The following is an 18,517-nucleotide window of genomic DNA, read 5'->3' on the forward strand; positions in this document are numbered from 1 at the left end:
CCCCCCCCCGCCTTTTTTGTCAATCAGGGAATGAAAAACTCATACTAAGGCAGGATAGTGTGTAATATTAGTGTCGAACGTTAGCTGGGTGTTTTATATTATTAAGGTTAACCTAATCACAGACATTATGAGGTGTGGAATAAAATACCAACATAAATGTTCTGGAACTCCGGTTTTCGATGGTGTTATTAGATTCAATATTGTTGGAGGATTCCCCACCCCTGGCAGGTTTTGACTTCGCATAATAACTCTTTAGACATATGACCTACTGAATGCTGTGGCCTGGTGTTACTCTAATCAAAACATGTTAGTCACATGAATATTTGTGAAACATACAGATGACAGCTTCAGTGTATGCATTCAGGATGAACTATCTCTTCAAATGAATGACATCAATGTAATCTCTCTGGATTCAGCAAACTATAAGTCATGTCAGCTGGGTTCCACCAACTTTACAGGACTGTAAGACCTTAATCAATCTCACAGTCATGTTTTTAATCCAAAATGTTTAACCTTGCCCATTTACAATGTCATGGCTTGAAACTCGCATAGCAATACAGACTCATTTCCTTTCTTGGAAATTGACCTTAATAATTTTTGTACTTGCTGACTCATAAAGAATATTATAGTCCAGATACAGCACATACTAACAGCTTTCTCGCATACAATACTATTTAAATTGACCAAAATAGAACCACAAGTTGTTGTTGTTGTTTTAAAAAAATCTGTTTGTACTGAAAACTGTAACTCAGAATTTAATCTCTCTAGATCTGATCATTACAGAGGCTGTGGCAATATTCTTTCAAGCATATACTAAGCAGATATAAGTCCTGGTGACCTCAAAGGGATTTTTCTGAAGAAGAGTATGGAGGATTGCAGGCTGAGTGTTTGATCCACAGAAACGTAAGACTATAAATATAAAGTAATGGCAAACAGAAAAAAGAGGCAGAAGGAAATGCTGGGACTTGATGTGGGAGCTTCTGGGCTTGTGTGCATTTGCCTCATATGGTGAGTTGCTGAATTTCATGTTCTGGCTTTTGCCTGGGCACAGTTTAGTATCCTTAGGCCCTGGACTAACCTTACCCATCCAGCTTGGCCAGTAGACCTTCCTTGACATAGACTGAGAGGGCTTCTGAATAAGGTGCAAGGCTTCAGTTTGTTGGAACCACACATTTAACCTAACAATATTTTGTCCAAAAGCAATATGCTGAATGCTGCTGGTTTAATAGAAGGTCATTATTAAAAAATAATAGTGATCAGAAAACAACCCCGATCCTATGCAAAAGTAGAATATTTTATTAAATCCATGAAATCCAGCACATTCATTCATTTGATGGCAGCCTTTAGCTTGCTTCTCGGTGCTAAAGAATGTTTCTGTGCTTGTTGGTGCTGACGGGAAGAAGGCTAACGAGAAAAAGAGTGATTGTGACAAGCAATTATGTCACCTATGTGAATGGCTTAATTTTCTAAATTAGCCACTTTGATAATTATGACATCTCATTTGTCTTTTAATTCCATGAGCTCTGAAGTTTACCTTTGAATCCCTCCCCCCCAAATCAGATAAGAGCCTTTGATAAGCCAAGGGTCTATTATGTGACTGGAGGGTGGGGGGAGAGAAACCCCTCACATTTCAGTCTGATTGGATCTGCTCATCTGCTCGAGCCAGAGCAAATAACACCCTTGACAAGAGCTCTCACTCCTTGTGTGTGCACTAACTAGCCAGAATGAAAGCGGAGAAGTTTGCTAAGCAAATTAATAACATAAACAGGACTGGGGGGGTGCTGTCTAGCCTGCTTAAGAGTGAAGGCAAACAAACTGTTCTCAAGGACTTTTATAGCCACTTTCAGCAGCCTTTAGTGTGCTGGCAATTAGCATGTTAATTACATTTTCCTCTCACTCAATTAAAGCATTTCTAAGATTCACTAGCAAACGGAAATCTGCCTTGTTTTAATTATTTTTATTAGTTTGTATTTATTAAATTACATCTGGAAGTTAATATTTAAAAGATTCCACCAGTGATGAAGTATATACTACAGTTCTTGCTCAGTTTTCTCCTGGCACCAGAGACACTAGGCTTGTTCATGCATTATAGTGAATACAGGTACAATATGAGCTGTCCCTACAAATTTATTGTGTGCATTTATTGTGTACACAGACTGCTGATTCGTTGAGCATTGCATGTGAATAACTGAACAAGTGTACAGCTCCACTGTTGTGTAAAGATGTTGACATTCCTATTGTTAACTATAATTAGAACACCAACGTGCATTTTTTGATAATTGCAACAGTCTGTAAGTACCTGCCACCCATTGTCTAGTGTTACATCGGTCTGAAATGCTATAATGTTAGGATTAGGCCAAAATTTACTTACAGTGACAAAAATACCAGCCATCCATCTTCAAGAATAGTTCTCAGTAACTTGAATGACTGACTGCTTCTAGGGCTGCTGAAGCCGATTAAAAAAAAAAGATACTATCATAACATGACTCATCTATCATATTGTTGTTTTTGTTGTTGGTGGTAATAATAATACAGTGGTACCTCGGTTTTCAAATGTAATAAGTTCCGGAAGACCGTTGAACTTCCAAGACATTCAAAAACTGAAAATTCAATATGGAAGCCTCAAAACATATGGAAAACTCAAACAGGAAGCTGCCTCGGAAGTTAAAAAATGGAAGCATTTACTTACTTCCAGGTTTTCGACTTTCAAAAACTGAAATGTTTGGCTTCTGAGATGCTAAAAAACTGTATTAAGTTATTAAATTTCTATACTGCTGAGGATCACAGGGCAGTAAAAAATATGAAAACACAAAAATACATAACATCTGTTGGCATTAGTCTGTCTCGGGAGACAATGGAGGGGTGTTCCTTTGGGGGTCAAACCATTGGAGCATTGCAGCGTCTGCTGTGGCTGTAGAGATGTTTTATTTCAGGTGGGACAGATGAAGGTGTTTGGTTTTGCTGCTACAGGTGCACCATGGCAATGCTTCTCTCTGCACTGCCCCAAGCAGTCATTCCTCCTCTGGACGCTGCTGTGGATTCATGACCTATTTGTCAGCAGGCACTGCGATCATCTGCAATGGATTCCTATATGGCAGGGTTAATGTTGCCAGCCTTCATGTCACATTTGCAGACATCATTCTAACCCAGAGTTGGTCAACTTCCTTTCTGTGGACATGGCCAAACCAGTGTAGAGACAGAAGTATGAACATGCTGGGAATGTGGGCTTTGGAGAGCACATATTTGATTGAGACTCTGTCCTGGCACATAGTGCCCAGAATCTTCCTGATGCAGCACATATGGAAGGCATTGAGGTGTTGCTCCTGGCGGGTGTAAGTTGCTCACAACTCACTTCCATAAAGCAGTGTGCTCAACACATGAGCCTGGTAGACCTTCATCTTGGTATTGGTCATTAGTATCACATTCTCTCATACTGTTTTGGAGAGGTGAGGCATTGCCGTAGCTGCCTTGCCAATACATTTGTCCATACTCTGCCTGTCTTGGAAGAGCTGGATGTTCCTTCCTCCCCGATGAGCTGAGGAGCACCATCAACCTTCAGGCATGTGAGAAACAGGACAGGACAGAATCCCAATAAAAGTTGGAGCAAGAACAAAGTCCTGTTTCACACTGCTTTTTATACTGCCCAGGAATGCGGGTGGTGCTGTGGTCTAAACCACTGAGCCTTTTAGGCTTGCTGATGAGAAGGTCAGCAGTTCGAATCCCTGCAATGGGGTGAGCTCCTGTTGCTCTGTCCCAGCTCCTGCCAAACTAGCAGTTTGAAAGCACACCAGTGCAAGTAGATAAATAGGTACCACTGCAGCTGGAAGGTAAATGGTGTTTCTGTGCACTCTGCCACTCATCACAGTGTCCCTTTGTGCCAGAAGCGGTTTAGTCATGCTGGCCACATGACCCGAAAGCTGTCTGTGGACAAACACCGGCTCCCTCAACCTGAAAGCGAGATGAGCACTGCACCCCATAGTCGCCTTTGACTGGACTTAACTGTCCAGGGGTCCTTTACTTTTATCTTTTTTACCTTACTGCTGCCCATTCTGGTGGTGTTGTCTGCATTGCTTCCACTGTTCCAGCAATTCCACCAGCTTGTAGTACTGATCACAAGTTACACCTGTTGAATCTCCCTTTTCTACACAGCAATTAAAGTTTCAGAAACTTTGCCCTGTTTATCATTTGAACATCCTCATTTATGCCCCAGAACCATAAATGCCAGTGAGTCTTCAGAAAAATTCATCCTAAATTTGATGGGGCTATATAACCCCCAGATCAACACAGAATTCCACCTCAGTCAAATTCTACATCAGTTCCAATGGATTCATCTCCCCATTACCTAAAAATCATCTCAAAGTCACAGCAATCTAATTGAATGTCAGAAGTGATGTTCTACTTTCTCCCCATGTTTCTCTCTCTCTCTCTCTGTGTGTTTTTCTATCTCTTTTCTCTTTCCCCTTCATGAAGGGATGGAGTAAACAGCTGGAGTCTCATAAGAGGGCTGATTGATTGTTGAAGTACCCAGATGGCAAACTCCACAAAACACTGCTGTGGCAATGTTTGTTGTTCATTTATTTATTTCTTTATTTTATTGCTGCTCCCTCGGCTGATGCCTTTGCAAGAGCCGAGCAATAACTTCCTGGCTATGCTCCATTTGAATAACCTTGTCACATAAACGGGTTGCTTGGGTCTCAAAGTATATCACATCGTCGTCATTATAATAAAGAAATTGCTACTTTAAATTTAGTTGTGACCATGTGAAAAATTCAGACTCTATAATCTAGTTTTTCCTTTTAAGATACTTAGCCATTTTATGTATTTATTCAGATCTGGAAAGAAAAGAGAGCACCAGACAAACAAAGGGAGACAACTTTTGATATATCCAAACTTTCAAGGGCAACTTAACACTGATTTTCTAATTTACAAAATTCACAACATTTCTGAAGCAGGGTGAGTGTACAAATACTTGAGGTTTTCATTACACAGAACAATTGAGAAACAGTTAACAATGAGGGTGTTCAAGGAACCTGGAAGTGTTGAATTGGCCTGATAATTCTCTATGGAAATCTATTGCTTAGAGCTGGAAAATGGTGGTATGTTCTCATTAATATGTTAACGTTTCTGATGTTCAATAAGCACCAAACTTAAAATTTATTATATTAATGAAAACCACCCAGCACAGAGTTCAATGTTTCTTGAATGTGCTATTGAAGCCCTCATCTCTAATGCTGTGTGCCTGTCCTACAATTTCTTGAAAGTTTTTTTTCCCCCCACTGTGAAAAATGCTGGTGTTTTTCTGCCTCATTCGCAGGGTACTTTAGAGTTTCTTTAGAATTTTGGTGGGTGCAAAAATGAACTTACTTACCATTGCAAGGTGGCTGAGGGTGGCATGCGTGGCTTTCTTTCCATTAAACCTTTCTCCAGTGCTCTGAGGTGCTCTGCCTATCTGTCCAGGATTACTCATCTGAAAAAGTCCCATGGGAGGAATTACCCATGTCTTCCCCCTGGGTTATAACTTAAGCATGGAAAACTGGCTACCAAATGTGTGAGATCCCATAGCTGTCAACTTTTCCCTTTTCTTGCGAGGAATCCTATTTGGAATAAGGGAATTTCCCTTTAAAAAAGGGAAACGTTGACAGCTATGGTGAGATCATCAGTACACTTGCTGGTTTTGTTTCAAATAGGTTCTTCTACATTTTTTTATTTAAAAAAATTCAACACTATTTATTTTAAAATTTAAAATATTGCACTCTGGGAAACCTGAAGAGTACAGACCACTGGAGAGATTCTGGATAGAACACAAAAAGGACAAACAAACACCCTAAGTAAAAACACATCAAAAGCAAAACCACCCGCATCCCACCCATGAGAATTTCTCCATAATTTTACTTGTACTTTGAGCATTTTCAAATGCAATTTATTTTCTTGGCAGAGGATGGCCAAGGAGATAAATGACAAAGAATATTTCAGCACATCACCAGAAGAGACATTTCCTTCTGTGAGAAAGAATAGGATGAATTCCATTTGGTGCTTCTCAGCTGCAATGTTTATAAGTGCTTGTGTTGAAAATAATAGTTAAAAGAAAGAAAGAAAGAAAGAAAGAAAGAAAGAAAGAAAGAAAGAAAGAAAGAAAAGTAAGCCTTATTAATCACCTTTTTTTGGTCAAACAACAGTTAAAAAAATCAATTAATCTAACCAATGAATCAGTTAAAGGGTTCAGTCCTGATGAAAAGCCACCTGGTTATTTGTTATTGCTGAATTTTCCATTTTAAATTACAGATTATCACCCTTAGCATATTCATCATCATTTTAAAAGAGGTTATTAGTATTCTCATTTCACAGCTGTGGAACTGAGGCTGGGAGAGAGAGTACTCTGCCATGGCGGAATTAAGATTTGAATGCCATTCTCTCAGATTCAAAGGGAATCTTGAATTCAGGCAGCATTTCACAGACAGTCGTGAGATCCTATGCTAGAGCCCCCACCACATCCTAGACCCTGCAGCTGGCTTGCTCAGGCCAGGATTGGAAGTGGTAGGGGTGGGTTTCTACTACTACTACTACTACTACTACTAATTATTATGCATCTTTTCACAGCACAATGTTCAGGGCTTACATAGCTGAGGGTTCGGGACTTGTCAGGGGCTGGAGTGGACTTTAGACTGCAGCCTAATAGGTTTTATGCTGTCATAGAATTGAACTGGTCCTGTTAGCTAGGGATGATGGGAGTTGTAGTCCCAAAACAGCTGGAGGGCCAAATTTGGCCATGCCTGCTTATTTTAGTCCAACCCCCTACAATGCAGGGATATGCAGCTGTCAAATTCAGGAACGGAACCTGCAACCTTGGCATTATCAGCGCCATGCTCTAGCCAGCTGAGCTATCCAGGCTCAATCATATTTGACCATCATGATAAGCAAGTCTTTTCAGATTTCAGGAAAATGTAAAATCACACCTTTACCCATCTTCCCCTGCAGAGGAAATAAATAATAAACTTTCCATGTATTTTTTTGGGGGGGGCAAGGAAATAAAAATGGCTTTCCTCCCATGGTGTTCCAGTCCCCTTTATAAATTGTGACTCTGATACTGTCAAGTTGAAATATCCGTAAACATTCGCAAGTCGCTTCCCCATTCACTGCTGCACTTTGTCAGATCCCTTGAAAGCATATGTAAGAAAGAACTGGGGAATATCTCTGCTGCTGAATAGGTTTCTGCAGAGATAACTGTTGATCTTTATGGGCTATTGGCTTATAAAAGCGTTTCACCACAACTGCAAATGTCTTGTTAAACAGACCAGATTAGGCCTCTAATATCTGTTTTTGCGTTTACATAATAATAAAACTTAATCCCTCCCTCTTTTAGGGCATCTTAGACACGAGGAAGATTTTGGCATGTCATTTTTTCTTTCTTTCCGAAACTCACTTGAGTGACTGGTGCAGGGATGAATAATCTGCCAGGTAATGCCAATGTATTAACAATGCTGATGAGGCTGTCATGTCCATTCTGCAAAGCAGGAACAAAAGAAAAATGCTGGCATCCTTGCTGCTGAAATATCAGCTTAGTTAAAGGTTTCATGACAAACCATTTGTCTTTTACCCTTACTCCATGGCCTTGCCAGCAATTTTCAGACGTCTGCCAAAATGAAAATGTGGCAGCTGCCAACGACAGGGACTTTTATACATGACATTTTTTGCGGGGTGGGCTGGGGGTACATGTGTGTTAGACAGGGGTGCTTTCCCCCTTGTTTTTCTTTCATTTTAAAAATATATATATCTTGCTGTAAAGGGCTTTTGCAGAGCCTTAAAATAAAAAAGGACTTTCATTTAAAAGAGTTACTTGGTGATAATGGATTTGTTTCCACTTCTTTTCTTTTCAGTGACCTACTATTTAGCTTATTCTTTGTTCTGCTTTCCCCCTTGTTCATCAACACCATACATTTAATGCATATTTATACCACTTTAACAGCCATGGCTTCCCCTCAAATAATCCTATGCAGTTCTCCCCAAGAGCTAACCCCCCCCAGCACCCTTAATGAACTACAGTTCCCAGAATTCTTTAGGGGGTAAGCCAGAACTATTAAAGTAGTACAATGTGCATTAAATGCATGGTGTAGATGTGTTTCACTCTGTCCGCAGTTCTCCACTCGACCCCCAACAGGTATAATGATGTTTCTTCTTTGGGATATATACAGTGCAATCCTTTACATGTCTATTCAGAAGTAAGACCCAATGGGTTTATACCCGGTATCAGCTCTGCTCAGAGCCAACTCATTGAAATGAATGAACATTATTTGCAGTGGATCTACTCTTGATACAGCACAGGTTATGGGGCTCACTCCCAGCTAAGTAGTTATAGGACTGTAGTCTCAGTAATCAGACCTTCCTTTCCCCCAGGGACTTGTGAACTGGCTTGCAGTGAGGCTTTTAAAGCAACACTATATATATATATATATATATATACACACACACACACACACACACACACACACACATATATATATGAAGTAAAAGAACATTGTTCGGTTAGCTGCTGCAATCTTATTTGTATCCCATCTTTTTACATTGACACATATTCTAGGTGGCATGCAGAATAATAATAATAATAAAACAATTTTAGCATGTTAACAGTAGCAGGAATGACAGCTCTGAGGCTGGATCTAGACGCGTCAAAGAAACGTTTCAGGAAAAAACGTTGTAAACTTTGTATGAGAAAAACAGAACTCCATAGCGCCATCTGTGTTATAATGCATATAGAATACATATAAAACACTTTTCTCATATTTACGGGACCACCTCTCCTGGTATGCCCCACAAAGGACCTTAAGGTCCATGAATAACCATAGTTTAGAGATCCCGGGCCCTAAGGAAGTCAGACTATCCTCCACCAGAGCCAGGGCCTTTTCAGTGATGGCTCCGACCTGGTGGAATGCTCTGTCCCATGAGACTAGGGCCCTTCAGGATTTAACCTCCTTCTGTTGGGCCTGTAATACAGAACTGTTCCACCTGGCCTTTAATTTGAATTCAGCCTGATCATTTATTTTCCTTCTCTTCCCTCCCCTCCCCTTTTATGAAGATTACCCGCTCTGAGACCCCACAGCTAATTCTCCCCTGGCCTCCTTGCTGGCCCAAGTAGGACCAATTCAGCCAGCTAGCCCTGGGGATTATCTAATGCTTATTTCCCCTAATCTGATTTCTGAATTTTTGAATTTTATTTTTATTCATGTTTTTATACTGTATTTTATGCTGCTTTTTACAATTAAGTGTTTTAAATTTGTTGTTAGCCTCCCTGAGCCCGGTTTTTGAACCGGGAAGGGCAGGGTATAATTATTATTATTATTATTATTATTATTATTATTATTATTATTATTATTATTATTTCCCTTTTTCTAATCTAGCCAAGTCCTGAGATACCACATAAGCCCAGCAAGCATAAGATACATAGTGATATGATGGCTCCTGCTAAAGAAATGTGACTGAAATAAAGCAAGACCTTGCTTTGAAAACAAAGAAGGGGCCAACTGACATTTCTGAACAATCACCAGAAAGAGCCCTATGTACAGTACCAGACACTTCAGACGTCTAAATGGGATGTTATCAGGGCCAGCCCAGGACATTTTGTTGCTTGAGGCAAAGGAGAAGATGATGTTTCCCTTCCTTCCATGTACAGCTGCTGAATGGTTGAACCTCACTTCACCACCAGCAAAGGGACAGAATTCTCCAGCACACCTGGAGGCAGCAGGTTAGCAGAAGGAGCGAGGACTAGGCTGCCTTGCATATAACTTGGTCTAACTCTGCTCTTCAGCAACAGCCAGCTTAGGTGGCCACCTCACTCTGCTTAATGGTAGACATGGCCCTAGGTGGTACCAGAATGCAACCTATGGCTGCATTGTAGCATTGGACAATTGCATCACTGTTTTAAATACAGTTTCTAAACGTAAAACAGCACAGAGCTCCTGCACATTCAAAAACAAATTTCCTATTGCATGTACTGAGCTGTCCCTGGTGCTATAGTGTAGAAACTTTGCATTCTTGGTGGACATCGTCACTGTCCGTATATGCATTCATAAGAAAACTCGATTTCAGGTTTTTTGTTTTTGTTTTAAAAAAATAGATTTCAAAAAGTTTGGTGTACTGCTCAGCAAAAGCTTCTGCATAACTTTGTTATGGTCTCTGTCCAAGCCTCTCTGTTATGGGTATTTGAACGAGTTAGAATGAGAGCCTATTATCATACAAATGAAACATATTTTAAAAACGTATTAGTTGATGACTTTTTACCCTATCTGCAGCAACCAAAACAGATTATCTAGATTTGCCAGCTGCTCAGCATTTAATGGCAGGTCTTTATTTTAACAGTTCACCTACTATACTCATGTGCAATTGAACATATCTCCCATCTACTGTTCTTGCCAACTCTGTCTCCAGCAATTATCCTGTTCTAGTACAGCAGTACAGCGCACTTGCCAGCGCTGTGAAATTTGCAGGTGGTAGCTATAAAGCACTGCTTCTTACTCATCTATCTGTAAGGCACCCTGTGGTGGCAAGAGACTGTGATGGCTCTGATATTGTTCGTAGTGAAGGCCATGCCACGAGCTTGGGCAGGAGAAGTGCTGTCTCCATTTTCCATTGATCCAAATGACTGGCTGTGCATATTTTGCCTATTTTATTTTATGTATGGAGACGGATAATGGCGCTGCCACATGCAGATGTAAGGTACTGTAAAACTGAAACGCTGATGGGATTTAGGGGGTGTTTCTTTCCTTAAAGGATACTAATGGAGGCAACGTGATTGATGGGTGTCAAGCTGCACTTGTGAATTTGGAGTTAAAATATGCATCTTTGCAATGAATTGGCGCCTCTTGAGAAAAATATTTAGAAGGCATTGTTTGCTACGGTGCTATCGCCATACCAGTTCATCTGAGCAGTATGTAACTTACTGCTCAGAAAACCGTCACATATTAGGTATTCCAATGGCCATGAGCGCCTTATGCAAAATCTACTTCTATAACCTCACATGACTGAACAGTCACATTCTCTCTCTCTCTCTCTCTCTCTCTCTCTCTCCCTCCCTCCCTCCCCCCCCTCTCCAATATTGTCACATGCCAGCCCAGTTCATGTCCATCAAACCTGAGATACATGGATTTAAATCAGTTCAGTTGGACTAAACCCATAGCCAATATATGTGCTCTATGGCAAGAGCTTCCTAATTCCTTTTCTTTTCTAAGTCTGGAAAAGTGCTGGGTGTAATATGGGCTAACTAACCAATTGCTTCATATCCTAGGCTGGCTACTGGTATATATTAGTCACCCATGCCCACCTCCTCCTTAATTTACACATTCACAATTCTTTTTCTTGTAATATAATCAAGTTTGAAGTATTATCGTCTGAGCAGCAGGGTATACTAAAAAATCCACTGCAGGAAATGGTCTCTCTCAGTTAATTACATCATGGTGGGGCCAAAGTCCAGCTAGAGACCTACCGTATTAGACTGTAGACTTGTCAGGCTCCAGTAAACCATTGTAATGAGCTCATATTGTAGAAATTTCTTATCTTCTTGGTTCCTGAGCTTCCCAGTTAGTTTTGCCATTTTGGCATAGCCCATCAACTTTATTTGCCATTCTTCTCTGGCCGGGGCTGCTTCTCATTTCATACATGAACTATTTCCTCTGGTCTTTTGGGATCATGGTACCTATAATTCCTAATAAAAATGCTTCTAGTTTTTAACAAGTTATTTTAAACTTTTTTTTTCATTTCATTATATATCATTTCCCATAAATTTTAAAGTTATATTACAGTTCCACCACATATGATAAAAGGTACCTTCTTTTTCCTTACATTTCCAGCATATATTGATACGTATTCTATATACTTTACCGTATTCTATACATAGTTTTACCAGGGTCAAATACCACTGGTACATCATTTTCATATAATATTCTTTCAATAAAGAACATGCCGTAAATTTCAGTATTTTCCATAGCCTCTCCCAGTCTGTCATTTGTATATTATAAAAAAAATTCCTTCCAGTAGCACCTTAGAGACTAACTAAGTTTGTTACTGCATGCACACTTCTTCAGATACAATTCTTTTTTTAAAAAAAATTATATTTTGTTTCGACTACAGCAGACAAACACGGCTACCTACCTGTAACTATCTGTATATTATGTCCTACAACTTTCGCCCATTGTATCATCACAGCTTTGCTCCCATTCCAAGGTGGCACCACTGACTGCTCCCCACTGAAATGGCCACCTGGGGCTCCAGGAGGGAGGGCAAGAAGTGGAGGGGAAGTTGGCGGAGGAGAGTGAACCCTCTTAAGCCTTGGGGCCATTGCTAGAATCTGTGATGGAATCATTGATCAATAATGGACCTTTCCTGATAGTTCTTTGGAGACAGAGTGTTGGAAAGGCTTATTTCAGAAGGATATCATCCTTATCAGCTTCGTTTTGCATTGCCAGAGGCTGTGCTTGACCTTTCGGCGCTTTGAAATGTGATGCGTTTCGTATTGCAGAATATCCCTTCCTGTGAGCTGTGATTAAAGTGTCTTTGAAGTCGCCAGCTTTGGTCGGATATTTCCTACCTTGAACGAAAACAAACAAAAAGTGTCCGCAAGCCTCTGCTGCAGTTTCATAGATATGTGTAGCAAGTGCATTCTGCATAATATAATTTACAAGTCAGCTAAGTGGAAGGAGTTTAGCAGCCACAGTTACAGTTACGGCCAGCATAACACAGAGTATTAGGGGCATTACCAGTGCTGGATTTAGGTCTGAGGAGGCCCTAAGCTACTGAAGGTAATGGGGCCCTTTATATGTCCAGCTGTCCTTTGTCAACAACAAATTGTCACTGTTTTTTTGTCTTGAATATATGGTAATTTATGGACCTAGTAGGTATCTAAATTCATAATGGGATCAACATAAATAAATTATGTATTACATGAATTCAATCAGTAGGCGTAAGACTCATACCCATGGTCTATACTGCCTGATCATCAGTCTACAAGCACTCTTTAATATTAGAAAACAGGTACAACAACTTGACCTACATCCAACTGTGCTACACTGCAGTCTGCAGCTGCATGCTACATGTTGCCATGCAACTGGTCCATGTAGGCACCTTATATATAGGAATGAGCAAACCAGTGATATTTTAGGGAGCAGGCTAGCAGGCGGGGGCCATTACTTACATCATAGGAGCACAAAGCACTGTTGCTGTATGTAGGTTTTATTTTATTTGTTTTTTTATCTTATATTTGGGAAATGTACATCCACTTTTTTCCCTTTAATTTTTTTTGGGGCCCCCAAGAGAGTGGGGCCCTAAGATATAGCCTGTTTAGCTTATACAGTGGTGCCTTGCAAGACGAAATTAATTCGTTCCGCGAGTTTTTTCGTTGTGCGAGTTTTCTTGTCTTGCGAAACACCACTGCATTTAAACACTAACAACGGCGGGGAGGGGCGGGGAGAAGCAGGACAGCTTCCGTGGCCGGTACCTCAGACTCACCCGCGCGTTGTGGCCACCGTGCGACTCGGCTGCTGGAGGGCGGCGGGGCTCAGGAGCGCGACTCTGGCTGCAACGCTGGCTGCTGGCGGCAACGGCTCTCTGAGGGGAGCGCGCGAGGGGGGTGGGCAGCGGCGCGAGGCACTAACTGTCAGCCAGAAGGGCGGAGGGAGGCGGAGGAGCCATCAGCCGGAAGGTGGGAGGGAGCCGGAGGAGCGGGGAAGCGAGCGTGCGTGTGTGCAGTGACCGTCGCCATGACACAAGAGGCAGGGCCGTTTTGTCTAGTGAAGCAAGCCCTTAGGAAAATCCGTCTTGCGAAGCACCTCAGAAAACGAAAAACCCTTTCGTCTAGCAAGTTTTTCGTCTTCCGAGGCATTCGTCTTGCAGGGTACCACTGTACTTAAATCCAGCACTGGCCCGGTCTCCCCACCAAGGTCTTTTCAGCATGATGTGTGACAGATTTGTGCTGGTCTTTGCTAGAAATGGGTAAAGAACTACAACAGCAGCAGTAGGTGCACCAACTGTTACCCTAAGCTAACCCATGATGGGAAATATGATTGCGCAATGTCTCTTACTGGGATTAGGACAGTTAGGTAAGCTAACTGTGTTATAGCTTCTACCCACTTTAGTTGTTGGACTACAACTTCTATCAGCCTCAAGCAGAATGGTCAATGGCCAGGGATGATGGGTGTTGTGGTTCATGAACATATGGAGGGCAGCATGTTGACTACTCCCTCAGCTAGCAGACCCAGGTCAAATAAGGCCTTTTTAATACAGACATTTGGCCTACCAACCGAAAAAAAAATGCCACTAAAGCAAGCAAATATTAGTTTCAGCAAAGTGGAACAGATCTTTGTGACTTTCTGCCTTAACAACAGAATGCATTTTATTTTGATATCGTTTGAGCATTAGGCAAGTGTTATACCTTTATTTTTGGAGGGTAGGGTGGGAATTAAAAGCAACCTGCTTTCATTTCATCCTCTGCCTTTAAAATGATATAAAATGTAAACATCGTATATGTCATCCTAAATAAATTAACAGTGGTAGGCAGTAAATAGGGATGGTCTCAGAAGGATCATTATTGTGAAACCGAAATGATTTGATTACCGTAACTGGCGAAGCTTCAAGACGGATACATAACAAAAATTTGTATTTAACACGAGTGGTGAAAACCCTTGAAAGGATTCTGCTGACTCTGGAATAAATGTGCTGTAAAGATTCACATCTCTTCTTAAATGCATCGCAGTCAGAGCGGAGCACATACGTTGCCTGCAAAGAAGTGCTTTGGCTGCTGCCTGTTAACAGCTATGCTGCATAATGTCCTTGTTGTAGGGCTGCCAAGACTTGATTCACTTGTGCTGGGAGGAGTTGGGGGATTGCTGGGCTCCTGCTGGGCTGAATATTATGGTGGGAAGGCAGTTCTGTGCTCTGCCAGGGTGGATGACATGTGGTAGTGAGAAGCTTCTACTTTCTCTCAGGCAAGAGGCAGACCCTGTTCCAAAGTCTACAGCACCACAAGAATCAACCTTTAGTTTAAAAAAAGTGGGGGCAATGACAATGGACAAATAACAGAGAAACCCCACCCAGAGTTCAGTTGCTCTTGGCTCTGGAAACAGCCCCTGTTTCCTTCCTCCTCAGGGTTCACTGCTCTTCACATCTCTCTTTGTCCTTCTCCCTTTTTCTTGGGTGTAAATTGAGGCCACCTTAACCAACTGTCCCTCCCAGAGCTTCCTAGGTGTCTCTGAGCTTCTGGGAAGTGGGGGGGAATGCAGAGTTTCCAATGAAGTTTCTGCCAGCCGTTGCTTAAACCAGTCTTGTTATGCTGCTGCTGCCACTACCTCCCTTCTGTGGGATCCAAAAAGAATGAGAGCGCCCATTGGCTGAGGGGAGAAGGCCCATCGCCTTGCCTTCAGCAATGCTGCCTTAGCTTAACCCCTCTGACTTCTGGAGTTGATTCTGTCCCCTCATTTCATGCAGGCATCGCGACTTAAAAAGGATTTCCTGCTCCATCTCCTGACATTTGCCAGGTAAGTGACATCAGTGGGGAGCTTTGGGATAAGGTGTGGTCATAGCCCATGGCTTTTCAAGCAACCTCTGTGGTCCTCTAGATGTTCCTGGACTAGACACTAGAAGGAGTGTCTACCTGTGCAGTTGGAAGGGTCCTTCCTGCCTTACCTCAAGAGGTGAGATGTTTTAGATTGATGCTGTGTATACACTATACATTTAACATACCTAGCGTTCTCAAAAAACCCCTGGGAAGTGTAGCTTGATAAGGGTGCTGGGAACTGTAGCATTGTGGGCAGTAAACTGCAATTTCCAGGATTCTTTGGGGGAAGCAAAATTCCTTAAATGTATGGTGTGTATGCAACGAAAGAGGGGGTGGTTGAGAGAGAGATAATCCAGCATTATAAACCAATACCTTTGTGAAAGACTATTTGGTGAACTACAAGATTTGGCTTGTGTGAAGCAATTCCTCCCAGGGGTGAATATGGAATATTCTTGACACCTTTTACTGCAGTTTTTCCTGTGAGTTTATAAGAGACAAATGGCACTGGATGCCACAAAAGAGCTTCTCCAATTGCCAAAGGCTCTTTCTTTATATGTGGAAAGCCTTATTAAACAAAAACACCCCCTTTTTTTACTGTCGTGCCTGGAGGGACTTTGTATAGTCAGACATCAGCATGTCCATTACAAGCTGTCTTTTTCAGAGGGTATATTTCCCCTTTTTAAAATTTAGCTACTCCAATTTTCCATGTAGTGAATTCAGAAACCCATGATCTCATCCCTGGAACAATTATGTTGCCAAGTTTCTACTGAGAAGACTAAGGGGGGAGCTAACTTTGAAGCTCTTCCTAATTTCTATTGAAAATGATCTTTATGGCATCCCACTTCCTAAGATTGCTATTTCTCCCAGATGGAAGGCCATAAAATGTTATATTAAACTTATGCAAATTTAGTTAAATATATTATAATCATTTAGCGTTCAGCTATCTGGGAGGCAATAAACTGATTTTTTATTTAATAAGTGTATAGGCTATCCTTCAGCGTAGGACTCCCAGAAGATGTACACTTGTCATGCATAACAAACATATGTTATATGCATGCTTTTTCTTACATGAACATCATATCCCTTTAGAAAAATTGTTTCCTTTTTTAAATGGCTATAGTAAAATAATAGGGACGCGGGTGGTGCTGTGGGTAAAACCTCAGCGCCTAGGACTTGCCGATCGAAAGGTCGGCGGTTCGAATCCCCGCGGCGGGGTGCGCTCCCGTCGCTCGGTCCCAGCGCCTACCAACCTAGCAGTTCGAAAGCACCCCCGGGTGCAAGTAGATAAATAGGGACCGCTTACTGGCGGGAAGGTAAACAGCGTTCCGTGTGCTGCGCTGGCTCGCCAGATGCAGCTTGTCATGCTGGCCACGTGACCCGGAAGTGTCTGCGGACAGCGCTGGCTCCCGGCCTATAGAGTGAGATGAGCCCACAACCCTAGAGTCTGTCAAGACTGGCCCGTACGGGCAGGGGTACCTTTACCTTTACCTAGTAAAATAATATACTAGGACAGCCTTCTTTTATAGGAAAAACTAATTTTGCATGCAAATGCAGAAATCATAGAATCACAGAATTGTAGAGTTGGAAGGGACCCTGAGGGCCATCTGGTCTAACTCCTTGCATTGCAGGAATATGCAGCTGGCCCATATGGGGATCAAACCCATGACCTTAGCATTATCAGCACCACGCTTTAACCCAGGTGGAATCTACACAAATGCTGTGAAAATGCTTTAAAAAAAAAAAAGTTTTGGAAAATACATTGATTTTGCCGTAGCTTACTGTCGCCATCTAGTGTCAAATTTGTGTATTGCACTTTACAGCACACTTAAAATGTTTTATTTTTGCAGCTGCATAGCTGAGTCCCAACTGGGTCCTTATAGAGTTCACCAGAAAACCACAGAATGTTATGGCATATCAAAAACTGCATGTACACTATAGGAAATATGAAATCATTGCACTAAGAAAAGTCATATGCTGAAGAGTGTATAACTCAAATAAATACATTGTTCTAAACCAGGATTTCCCAAACTTGGGTCTCCAGTGTTTTTTGGACTACCATTCCCATCATCCCAAAAAATGTCCTATTCAGTCAAATATTAACATGTAGAGGATGTCACTGTTATAATAATGTTCAAAATGTTGGTCTGATGAACTTACACCATTTTTGTGAATATTGGGAAACTCAGAGAGGCACTCTCAAATGGGGTTGTATGCATGTGTATATCCAACAAGTTGAGCAAATCTTGTTTTGGGGAAATTCACAGGATTCAGCTGGCATTGTCTGGGTTTCTGTTTACGAAAACCTTTGTACCACGTTCCCCAGGGGCAAATGAATTCACTGCCAGGTGGGCATCTAGAGGCAATCATGTGAAGAGCCCAGACAAGATGTTTATTCCCCTGATTTACCAAGCAGCCAGCAAGAAGGCTACCATCAACACACCGCTCCCCCCCAGAGTACTCTGAAAGATAATTATATTCATCAGTCTCCAAAGGTAGGCTATCTTAATAGGTACATAGCACTACTGATACAATTGGAACAGCCAAGAATCTGAATCTTGTCCAAGCAATGTTCTGACACCACATATTGCAGTATATATAGTTTTATAAATAAGAAAAGAAATCCATGCCTTTGTCAACACCTGCAGCAAAAACCACAAACCTGAATAATAACAACTTCGTGTCTTCTTGGTTCCAGGAGGCAGATGGACAGAAGCACCAAGATGCAGGCAGTAGTTTTAAGATGTACCTTTCAACGTTCACTAGAATTTGGACGTTCACTATAATGAACAAATTGTTGAGACGCCCGCCTCAAATCACTGCAATACCATTGCCCTAAGATTGTAATGAAGTACCTAGCTGAAGCAAAAATTGCATGGTGCTTCTCAGATTAGTGTTCTCCTTTAAAACAGATTCTTCAGCACCACCCTCTCAATAAATTTGAGAGATGAACTTGGATGCAAATAGTGTCCAGCTTTATAAATA

At 41.5% G+C, this 18,517-nt stretch overlaps 1 long non-coding RNA gene across 1 annotated transcript; it reads left to right on the forward strand.

Moving 5' to 3' along the window:
• The first annotated feature begins 779 nt into the window (after positions 1 to 779).
• On the forward strand, positions 780 to 18,027 carry LOC310660657. The gene is made up of 5 exons (XR_014503582.1): positions 780 to 903; positions 4,831 to 4,953; positions 7,361 to 7,455; positions 15,466 to 15,515; positions 17,859 to 18,027. It is a non-coding gene; the product is annotated as an uncharacterized lncRNA (long non-coding RNA).
• The last annotated feature ends 490 nt before the right edge of the window (positions 18,028 to 18,517 follow it).

The sequence above is a fragment of the Podarcis tiliguerta genome (genome assembly GCF_965153285.1).
Source record: "Podarcis tiliguerta genome assembly, chromosome: 12".
Taxonomy (NCBI): Eukaryota; Metazoa; Chordata; class Lepidosauria; order Squamata; family Lacertidae; genus Podarcis; species Podarcis tiliguerta.